Here is an 11412-nt window from a genome sequence, read left to right on the forward strand (position 1 = left end):
ATACAAATCATTCTTTTACTGATAATTAACTGGAATTTAGGATGGAAAATGTCCACTGATCACAGGATTATATGGGGGAGAGATGGACACCTTGAATGAAAATAGTCATACTGTTAGGAAGAGAGGAGACTGATAAAGAGTATGCACTCAGCAGTGCTAACAAGTAAATGTTTTAATCACCAAAGGTTCACATATATCCTTCCTCTTATCTATGCACTTGTAAGACAGTCCATGTCCAAAGGAGACAAACTGAAGGTTCATCCATTCTTTTCCCTCAGGTCCAGATGTAGCTATTTATATTTTGCTGATAGTATCCATACCAGCATATTGTGGTAGTAATGTAACTGGATACCATTAATAAAATAAACAACAACAATGAATAAAATCAACTTGCAATAAGAAAGGGGATGAATGGGATAAGAAATACTGGGGTCACAGGGTGATAGTATACATCATGTCCACTTAAATAGGAATATCAATTATATCATGACCTGCAAGAGAAATGAGATCTTTGGTCAGCCAAATTCACATTACCTAGTTCTACTTTTATTTATTTATTTATTTATTTACTTACTTACTTACTTACTTACTTACTTATAATGTTTGTTTATTTTTGAGAGAGAGGGAACACGTGGGGGAGGGGCAGAGAGAGACAGAGGGAGACACAGAGTCCAAAGCAGGCTTCAGGCTCTGAGTTGTCAGCACAGAGCCTGACATGGGGCTCGAACCCATGGACTGAGCAGACTGTGAGATCATGACCTGAGCCAAAGTCAGTCGCTTAACCGACTGAGCTGCCTAGGCACCCCATACCCAGTTCTACTTTTAGCAATTTTTTTTTTTGGTCCATTTTCCTCCATAATCATATTTAAAATGGACATTGGAGAGTTTGTCCTTTCTAGTGATTGTGTTACATTTGCAGTCCAGTCCCAACTGGTACCAATTTGAGGTTATAGAGATTGTTCTGGATTTGAGCAATCAAGACCTGAGTGTTTAGCTAGGTATGGATTTTTTTTTTTTTTTGTCTTACAGTTCTATTTAAAAAGTTAATAGTTTTTGAATTTTGCGTCTAAAAATTTCTAAGCATGGTAATCACACATGGTAGTTAATCTGGTCAAAGTCTGATTCTGATCATTTCCTTCTCTTAGCAACAAGCTTCTATGCAATGCCAGTTCCCTTGGAAATTGAATGGCACCTTCATTTTGACCTCTGCCTCAGAGCAATTAAAAAAAAAATTAGGTGAAGGGCACCAAAACTTTCATAATTACCCCAGATTAAACCCCATCCACACCTCTGTGGCATGATTAACCACTTCATCAGTTGAAACTTGCTTAGCAAAATTTTCTTGACAGAGATCTGAGGAGTTAGGCTCATCTTTTCTCAGTCTTGTTACCTTCTAGGCCTCCCACCACCCTGCTCTATTAGCAAAGATTTTAGCTCAGGGGTAGAGAATGGGCATTCCCAAACCTATCAAACTCCATATGAAGTGGATTTGAAATAATTTTGATTTCAGTTCATACATAGAAAAAAAATATTTTCTCCCATTCTTTTTCTTCCCTATTTTCAAAAACTTTAATTTTAAATAAGCCATTATGGATCTTTCTTGTAAACCTCACCAAAGGCTAGAAGACTAATCCAAGTTTGACTGTCTGATCTTTTTCTCAGTCACCCTATATTTCTTTTTTGTAATTTAAATTTTAATTAGATAATATACAGTGTAATATTGATTTCATAAGTAGAATTCACTGATTCCTCACTTATATACACACTCAGTGCTCATCACAATAAGTACCCTCCTTAATACCATCACCCATCTAGCCCATCTCCTATCTACTTCCCTCCACCAACCTTCAGTTTTTTCTCTATTGTTAAGAGTCTCTTGTGGTTGTTTCCCTTTCTTCTCTCCCCCTTCTTTCCACATGTCCATCTGTTTTGTTTCTTAAATCACACATATGACTGAAATTATGTATTTGCCTTTCTCTGATTGACTTATTTTGCTTAGCATAATACATTATAGCTCGATCCGTGTTATTGGCAAGGTTTCACTCTTTTTGATGACTGAATAATATCTATATTTATCTATCTATCTATATATTTTGATCTAGATATACCACATATTTACCCATTCATTAGTCAGTGGACCTTTGAACTCTGTCCATAGTTTGGCTATTCTTGATAATGCTGTTATAAACATTGGGGTAAATGTACCCCTTCAAATCTGTATTTTTTTATCCTTTGGGTGAATACCTAATAGTGCAATTGCTGGATTGTATGGTAGTCCTATTTTTAGTTATTTTGAGGAACATCCATACTTTTTTTCCACTGGTGCATACATAGTGCACCAGTTCCTTCTTTGCCATCAGCAGTGCAAGAGGGTTCCCTTACTCCACATCTTCACCAACACCTGCTGTTTCTTGTAAATTTTAGCCATCCTGACAAGTGTGAGGTGGTATCTCATCATAGTTTTGATTTATATTCCCCTGATTATGAGTGATGTTGAGAATCTTTTCATGTCAGTCACCCTATGTTTCACCTTCTGTAAGTACATGGTTGTTTCTTAAGGGAGTAGAGATGTCATTTTAGCCAGGTCTTGCATAACTGCTTAAAAAAGATCATCAACTTCCTAGTCCAGGAGGGAGGGATTCTTTTCACTGACCTCCTTCTGCCTTGATTCAGCACCACACACTTGATACCAAAGTTTGCATCAGCTAGGATCATGATAGCTACAAAATAGAAAACTCAGCTCAAACTATCTTAAACAACAACAACAAAAGAAATCAGATCACATAACCCAAAGTTGAGAGGCAGGATGGGTTTCACAAAGCCACCATATCTTGCTTACATTGATACAATATCTTGTCACCTCGTGTCTGTGCCTCTGAGTGGGTCCTTTAAGTCAGTTCTCCCTATAACAATTATGGTGACCTGTTGAAAAATAAAATCAGATGTTTCACTCCTCTAATGAAACCACTTCAATGGCTTCTTATCAAAATAAGAATAAAATCCTCAATTCTTCCCACAACCTCAGATATTCTTTATAATGTGGCCCCTCTAGATCTTTCCTGCCGTATGTGCTATTGCTCTTCTCTGCCTTACCGAACTCCTATCCACTAATATTACTACTTTTCCATTTCAATGTTCCCTCAATGCTACAAGCTTGATCTTACCTCGGTACCTTGATATTTGCTACTTCTTATGCCCAGAATACTCCTACATAGAGCCTTGGGAAGTATCACTCACTGAATTAGAAGGGTTCCCCAGAGAGACAGAACCAAAAGACTATGTATTTATTTATTTATTTATTTATTTATTTATTTATTTATTTAGACTATTGTTTCTATTTTAAAAGTATTTCTCTCTATATTTTATGTAATAAGGAAATATACTACACATTTACATATCATAAAGAAATATATCTGTATCTGTATCTATTACAAGGATTGGCTTACATGATTATGAAGGCTGGCAAAATCTGTAGTATGGGCCAGAGCTCTGGAGACCCAGGAGAGCCACTGGTGCAGATGAACTCTGAAGGCACCTAGTAGATAATTCCTTCTTTCTCTGGGAAGCTGGTCTTCTTATTCTATCCAGTCCTTCAATTGATTGGATGAAGCCTACCCACATTATGAATGGTAATCTTTTTACTAAAAATTTACTGATTTAAATACTAATTTTATCCAAAAACACATGTTGGCACGTAAAATTAACCATCACACTCATATAGTTTTTCACATCTGTGTTCACCCATTGCTTTCCCAGAAATTCTCAAATACCCCTGTTAAGAGGCTCTACCAATTCCTATCTCTCTCTACTTCTTTACCACACTTTACTTTTCCTCATAGCTTTTATCAACACTGAAAATTATATGACATATTTATTTGTTGTATGGTTTTCATCTGTCTCCATTTCTAGAGTATCAATATTATTCTTATTTGCCACAGTTTCTATGGAATATAAATATTTCTTATATATAGGTACTTAACAAATGAGTCAGTTTTTATATTTAACTGTGGTAGCGGGTGACAAACACAAAATCTTTCTTACCCAAAAGGAAATGACTTAAATACAGAAGTACACAGAAATGACTTATACACAAAAAGAAATCTTATTGCCCACAGTGTGTATTTCCCCATTGTTTCTCACCTCACAGCTTCTCTGCTGTGAAATTCTGGGTACAGAAGCCTGCAAAGTACGTTCCTTAGCCTTCCTTCCTAGCTGATGTCTACTAGATTCTTACAACAAATGACACCAGTATAGCATCAAATAGTTGAAGGAATACAGAAATGATTCTTTTCTCTTGTTCTTCTGGCCGTATTTTTGAGCAACTGTATCCTTTTTATCCATCTGCAATCCAGCTTCATCTCTACTGGTTCCTCTTTCATGGTCTAGCACAAACTTCAGGTCCCTATTCCATGGTGTTAGTATATCTAGACATCACCCTAGCAGGGAAGCAATGTATGTTCTTCTGGACTCCGGTTACACCATCTTACTTCTTTTGTTCTCCAAGAACTAGATTAAATAGCCATGGACACAATGAGAAAGAATGAAATATGGCCCTTTGTAGCAATGTCTCTCACTCATAGAGAGAAAGACAGATACTGTATGTTTTCACTCTTATGTGGATCCTGAGAAACTTAACAGAAACCCATGGGGGAGGGGAAGAAAAAAAAAAAAAAAAAGAGGTTAGAGTGGGAGAGAGCCAAAGCATAAGAGACTCTTAAAAACTGAGAACAAACTGAGGGTTGATGGGGGGTGGGAGGGAGGGGAGGGTGGGTGATGAGTATTGAGGAGGGCACCTTTTGGGATGAGCACTGGGTATTGTATGGAAACCAATTTGACAATAAATTTCATATATTGAAAAAAAATTAAAAAAAATAAATAGCCACGGGCAGCAATTACTAATTTCTGGTACACTTCATCTTCATCCCTTTTTTATTTCTCTCAGACTTTTTGATAAATATATAACACTGTTCCTGAATTAAAGCCCCGAATTAAAGACCATTGTGTGAAACCAATAGAATGATTATGGGTTTTTCAGGTTCCAGAAAACAGACTTCAGTAAACGTGTTCTTGGGTTATGTACCTTAAAGATCTTTAAAATAAAGCTGGCTTTAGGAGCAGTTGAAAATGGGTTACTGCTAACCCATGACATACAGTAGTATCACGTTTACCAGATTGTTGTTGGCTACTGCTTTAACGTCTTATTTATTTTTGGGACAGAGAGAGACAGAGCATGAATGGGGGAGGGTCAGAGAGAGAGAGGGAGACAAAGAATCTGAAACAGGCTCCAGGCTCTGAGCTGTCAGCACAGAGCCCGATGCGGGGCTCAAACTCCCGGAGTGTGAGATCATGACCTGAGCCGAAGTCGGCTGCTCAACCGACTGAGCCACCCAGGCGCCCCTGCTACTGCTTTAAATGAAGGCAAAGGTCTGGGAAACCAAGTAGTTAATGTATTCAACTGCTATAGTAGTGATGATGACTATAAATGCTGGAGGCAAGATTTTTTTTTTTTTTTTTGAGACTGTATTTGATTACTTTTTGAAAGAAACTGATAAGCCCAGTGTTTTAATCTCTTAGTTCTAGGCAAGTCAAGGAGTCATAGAGGTTTTATTGTGCTCCTAAAATAATCTCTCATTTATTATAGCTGTAGGGGAGATTCCAAATCCCATCTCAAATTTAAAAGTGAAAATTCCAGAATTATAATGTAAGTTGAATTCATGGCCCAAGTATCTTACGTGAAAATTGAAACACATTATCTTGTGTGAAATGTAGAGCATTTATTGGAAAGAATTGAACTCTGGGGTTTGACATAGGCACATCTTGGCAGACATGGATCAATCTGAGTAACTTGAAACCACAAATTTCCTTGAAATTCCATTGTTAGAAGAAATAATTATTCATATTGATGGCTGTTACTCTTTGTTTGGAGACCCTGCAGTAACCTTCCATAAGGAAATTGCTTTCCAAGTGGATGCCTAGTCTTAAGACAGATCTCCCCTATGCCTCATTGCCTTTGAACTTATGAACTGAGTCAGATTTTGGCATACATTAGGGAGAAAATATAAAATCTTATCCATGGGTATATGACTTATACATAAAAAATAATTGTAAGAATATTATTTTGTACTCACATTAGCTTAAACTTGGGGAATATATTTGAGAATGGATTCTAAGGATTTTGGAACAAAGGACAGTTTGCAGAGATTGTGTATTCAGTGTGGTATCTTAAGTAGATGGGGTGGCTCAGCTGTGGACACACCAACCTCTAGTGTGGTCTATATTCAATGATATTGAGCATATACAGCTGCCCTGGCATAATGAAGAAATATTTCAAGGTTTAGAAAGGTAGAAATAACAGAGTGTTTTTATTATTTGCAACTTGGTCATCTCCCAGTATGGTCCCCAGATGAGCCTAGAGAATACTCCATTCAGACACTGAGAAATATATTAGTGAGGGAAGTACCAGGATCTTCAAAAATTCTCTGATTCAGTGGGTCATTACAAATATAGAGTAAAGAAGATTGGTAAGGAACTAATAATTGTTGAAATTGAGTGATATGTAAGAGTGGATTAATGATACCATTCCTCATCTTTTATATATTTTTGGAAATATCCATAATAAGGTTAAATAAAATGAGTTTTGTAGTAGCTTTCTTTTATTGGCAGGGGATGACATTGCAAAGGGCCAACTTTGAAATAGGTTCCCTGATTTCAGAGGAAAAGATGAGATTCCTGAATGACAGAAGCCAAACAGCAGGGCTTTACTCTGAGAGAACAAGCATACATGAGGATCTGGACCATACGTATCATCTAGGCAGCAATTTCCTAGCCTTTCTCTCAGTGCTTAATTTATGCATTAATGTGCAAAGTATCACAGAAGTTCTTCAAAAACCTCGACAATACGGACCTTCTCTTACCAAAGCTATTTGACTACCATCCTTGCACAGGAGTCAACAGCAGAGGTCAACTTTAGACCCTGATTGGCATCATTCCTTGGGGAGTCCAGGAAGCCACCTGGTATTAGATTGCTTTGGACTTTTTCCAGCTTGCAACAGTAAATGATTTTGTCTTCACTGGAACTGAAAATTATTCTGGATACTGAACTTGCTTTTCCTACTCCAATGCTTCTTCTAGCACCAACATCAGGAGGTTTTGGGGTCCCTTATTCACAATATTCAGCAATATTGCCTTATTCAGCAATATTCAAGATATTGCTTCTGACCAAAGAACTTACTACAAAGCAAAAGAAGGACTGCAATAGGGCCATATAATTCATGGATCTTACTATATTCTTCTTGATTCAAAAGTAACTGCTTTGACAGATGCATAGAATTTCCTCCTGAAATATTAGATGCATACCAGCTAAGAGACCATAATTTAACATTTTGAGTGTTTTCCTATACCACATAGTATCAGCATCTACTAGAGACTCTATGACACTGTTTTACCCTTAATCTGTAAATTAATAAGAGAAATGAACTACTCACTAATTTTTTTTCCCATGTATACAACTTTGGATTCTCTTGGTTGAGAGTTCTTATTTCCATAATGAATACTGTTTAAACCAGGAGACATAGTTCTTTCATTGAAATGGATGTTAAGTTTGTCACCTGGTCATTGTGGGCTCCTTATTCCATTGAAACAACAGACAAATAATGGGTCACTGTGATTGGTGGAGTGATTGATTCTAATTACCAAGGGAGACTTGGGTTGCCGCTGTATAGTGTAGGCATGCAGAAATATGACTGGAACCAAGGAGGTTTCCTTGAGTGCCACTAAGTATTTTAGTATTCAACAGAAAAAAATTAATAGACATTTAGACAAATCAAAAAGGCATTTTCACTAAGCACTCAGAACCTCAGGAATGAAGATTTTGTTCATCCTTACCATGTAATGGATCATATTCACTGAGATCCTGGCTGGGGCCAAAATAAACACGGAATGAGTAGCAGACAAAGGAAGTTGATCATATATGAGTTCTAGAACATAATGTGTGTGTTTGTGTGTGTATGTGTGTATACTTTTAAATGTTAACTAATTTCTTTTTTTATTTTTTTAATATAAGAAATAATCATAGTGGCTAAATTTACAATGTAATCTTTAGGGGATAGAATATTCAAGTGGACTTGTGACTTTGAAAACTCACAAATGATATATAAATGATAGGATTTCGTATACTCCATTTTGGGGGAAAGGAGAGAGTATCTTTCATTATGCAAAGTGTAGTTGTTATCTAGATAAGATGCATAACATCACTGTCATTTTTGTTGTATTAAAATTTAAGGTAGGTAAGAAGGATGTATATGGATACTGAGTAGCCAAAAGGTTGAATGTGTTGATTATTTGCCTACTTTCTTTCAACCTCTTACACAGCATTCTTTATAATTCTGTGGTTGGGAAGGCTATCTGTTAAATTTTCAGGCTCCCTTTCTGGACTCTCTTAATTTTTTAAAAATGTTTATTTTTGAGAGGGAGGGAGAGAGGGAGGGAGAGAGAGAGAGAGAGAGAGAGAGAGAGAAAGAGAGAGAATGAGCAGGGGAGGGGTAGAGAGAGAGGAAGACACTGAATCTGAAGTAGGCTCCAGGCTCTGAGCCATCAGCACAGAGCCCAGTGTGGGGCTCGAACTCATGAACTGCAAGATCATGACCTGAGCTGAAGTTGGACGCTCAACCGACACAGCCACCCAGGTGCCCCTTATTTCTGGAAGCTCTTAAATTATGCCAGTGGGAGACACTGGGAAAAGATCAGAAGACAGGAAGAGAGGAGACACTATTATTATCTCTCTCTTTTTCTTTCTGACAGTACTTCTAGAAATAGATGAACTCCTCTGGGGACCCTGGTTTCAGCAGTAGTGCCTGTGCCTTTCATGGTTCCAGCACTACCTTAGATAGTTCCTCCTTGGTAACACCACCACAGCACAGCCTTAGCTCTGATAAAACTACCTCTTCCCTTATTCTCCCTGCCCTGGACCTATAGATGCTTCCTGAAGTTGCTTATTTTTGGTTTACTGCATTTTCTCTTTTACTTTCTCAATCTTTCAAACACTTATGCACTCAATTCCCTGTATGAAATTCTATTTGTTTGAACTATCTATAGTAGTTTATTTTTTCCTACCTATACCTGGACTGATATAAAGAGACTGTGTCATTTCATTGCTTTACACCTATATGCCATTTGAAATCCAAAGAAAAGTGGGTGATTCTTCTATTAGCTCTCTTGAAAAGTGAGTTATTTTTCAGAAGCCCTTAAAACTTTTCTTTTTGTCTCATATGTGCAAATTCCATCATAGGTTAATTCTTAAATGAAACCAGGGAATGAAATGGAACAATGAGCCTAGGCTTGAACTTTTGACCCAATGCCGGTGACAAGGTCAAGGGCATTGCCCCTTTACCAGGCCTAGGATTGGAGCCAGAGGTCAGGCTCACCTCAGTCTAAAGCACCTGGGCTACATGATGGAGAAAGGTACAGATGTTAGAACCGGAATAGAGAGGAATGGATACTGGATGAGCAATAAACAGTATAGTCTGTAAGCTCTCATTGCATTATACTGCACTTACCCTTTCTCAGTTTGTTTCGTTAAACTATGAGATCATTGATGGCACAAACTGTGTCCTTTGTTTATCTAAATAATCAGCATTGAGAATTGTCACTGTCATCTACTAGGCAGGTGTCAAAAATTTATTGAATGGATGAATTAATCAATGTGGCAAAGCTTTAAAGGGATGAGTTTGCGCCTTTAGTAAGAGCATCATGATAATACATAATGCAAACAGGCACTTGGAGCAGTAGTATTTGTGGAATTTGAGACCTGCTTGTTCAGTGGCCTTTATATTTTTTAATCATCAGAGCACTTTCTCAAACAAAATAGAGGAATGTACATATGTCTGAGTGTATTTCTACATAGAATAAGGACTGTAGACATTTCTCCGGTAGTTTAAATCTTCCTTTGTTTGATGGAGCATTTGGTATTTTATATTTCAAATTTCTGAATCTCCTTCCTAACACGTTTTTGGTGCATGTGTTACAAGTTAAAGAAAAAAAAAAAAGGAATCTGCTTCAGTCACTTCAGAGCTAAACTAAGAATTTAGTGTTTTGACTTGCAGGATGGAGTTTTTTTTCTTACATTAATAGGGAGATAGATAGCTGTGAAGACCAGTGTGGACAGGGTGTATGGATTAAAAGTTCATCTCTACCACCTACAAGCTCCATGACCTGAATTATATCCAGAGCCTTAGATATAATAGGTGACTTTTAACTACAGTCAGGGGGCAATCCTTATTATAATACCCTGTGTTTCAGATTCCTCATCTTAAAAATGTGGACAATATTAGTAATTTCTTCATTAATTAATATGTGGAAAGCTCTTAATACAGTCCTTAGCACAAGCAAATATTCTGAGATATCTATTATTATCATGCATCAACAAACCCTATTTGGAAAGGGAAGTGGGTCAGGGAATCCTGTCCTAACATTTTTTTTTTCTCTGTGGTAATCAGTACTGTTTACCACATATTTCAGGTTCCTTGTCTCTCAAGCATGTGGTACTTTTGAACTTAAAAGCCCCTTGTGGTTGTGTGGGCTATATGAATAGTTTGGATCCAATATACAAGTTACTTCTGGTCCAGACCAATCCATCATTTTCTTTCCCTCTGTAATGATCATGAATTAGATTCCAGGTACTGGCTGTGCAGTTAGCTTGGGTCTCAGAATGAGAATCATGTAAAAGAGCTATGACATGACTATCTGAGATGATGGTTATTTGTTACCTCAGCATAATTTAGTCTGGGTGATTCATAATAGTAGTTGAGTAGTCCCATGATTATGGGAGAAAAAGCACAATGAATCTGTTTCTCCATCTGCAAAACAAGGAGGTTGGATAGGAAAGATTATCAGGAAAGTCCCCTTAAGTTCTAAAATGATAGGTTCTTTGATAAGAATAAGAATGGCAGTGAAGACCAGAAATTTGTAAATCGAGGAAAGCAGAAATAAACTCATTACTAAGCTGTGAGAATCAAAGACCAAAAGAGTAAGGTGAAAACTAAGGCTGGCTTTTCCAAGAGCATGTTCCTTAGAACCCTAATCATAAGAGATGCTTTGTGATAGAAGGTTCCATGACCAAATACATATGGGAAACACTATATATGATATCTCTCTCTTAGTCTTCATGTAGATTATCATATTCTGAGTATTCATGAAGGAAACCTTTAAAATGTATTTCACCCAGCACTTAATAATACAATTTCACTGTAGAAATCGCTTTTATAATTACTTCACATTAATGGGCTGGGAAGCTATCATTTTAGTTTGAGCTATATGCTTTCCCATACCTTCTCAAAATCTTTTTGGTAATTCTCCTCCTCTTGCACATAGTTGTAGAGTGGGCATTGGAACCAGAATATCCCATTTCTCTGGTCA

At 37.1% G+C, this 11412-nt stretch overlaps 1 long non-coding RNA gene across 1 annotated transcript; it reads right to left on the reverse strand.

Moving 5' to 3' along the window:
* Positions 1 to 201: 201 nt before the first annotated feature.
* Positions 202 to 10844, reverse strand: LOC122215077. The gene is made up of 5 exons (XR_006200223.1): positions 10764 to 10844; positions 3447 to 3611; positions 2840 to 2922; positions 2654 to 2720; positions 202 to 491 (listed from the first exon to the last, which is right to left on the reverse strand). It is a non-coding gene; the product is annotated as an uncharacterized LOC122215077 (long non-coding RNA).
* Positions 10845 to 11412: the final 568 nt, after the last annotated feature.

This window comes from Panthera leo, chromosome A3 (assembly GCF_018350215.1).
Source record: "Panthera leo isolate Ple1 chromosome A3, P.leo_Ple1_pat1.1, whole genome shotgun sequence".
Classification (NCBI taxonomy): domain Eukaryota; kingdom Metazoa; phylum Chordata; class Mammalia; order Carnivora; family Felidae; genus Panthera; species Panthera leo.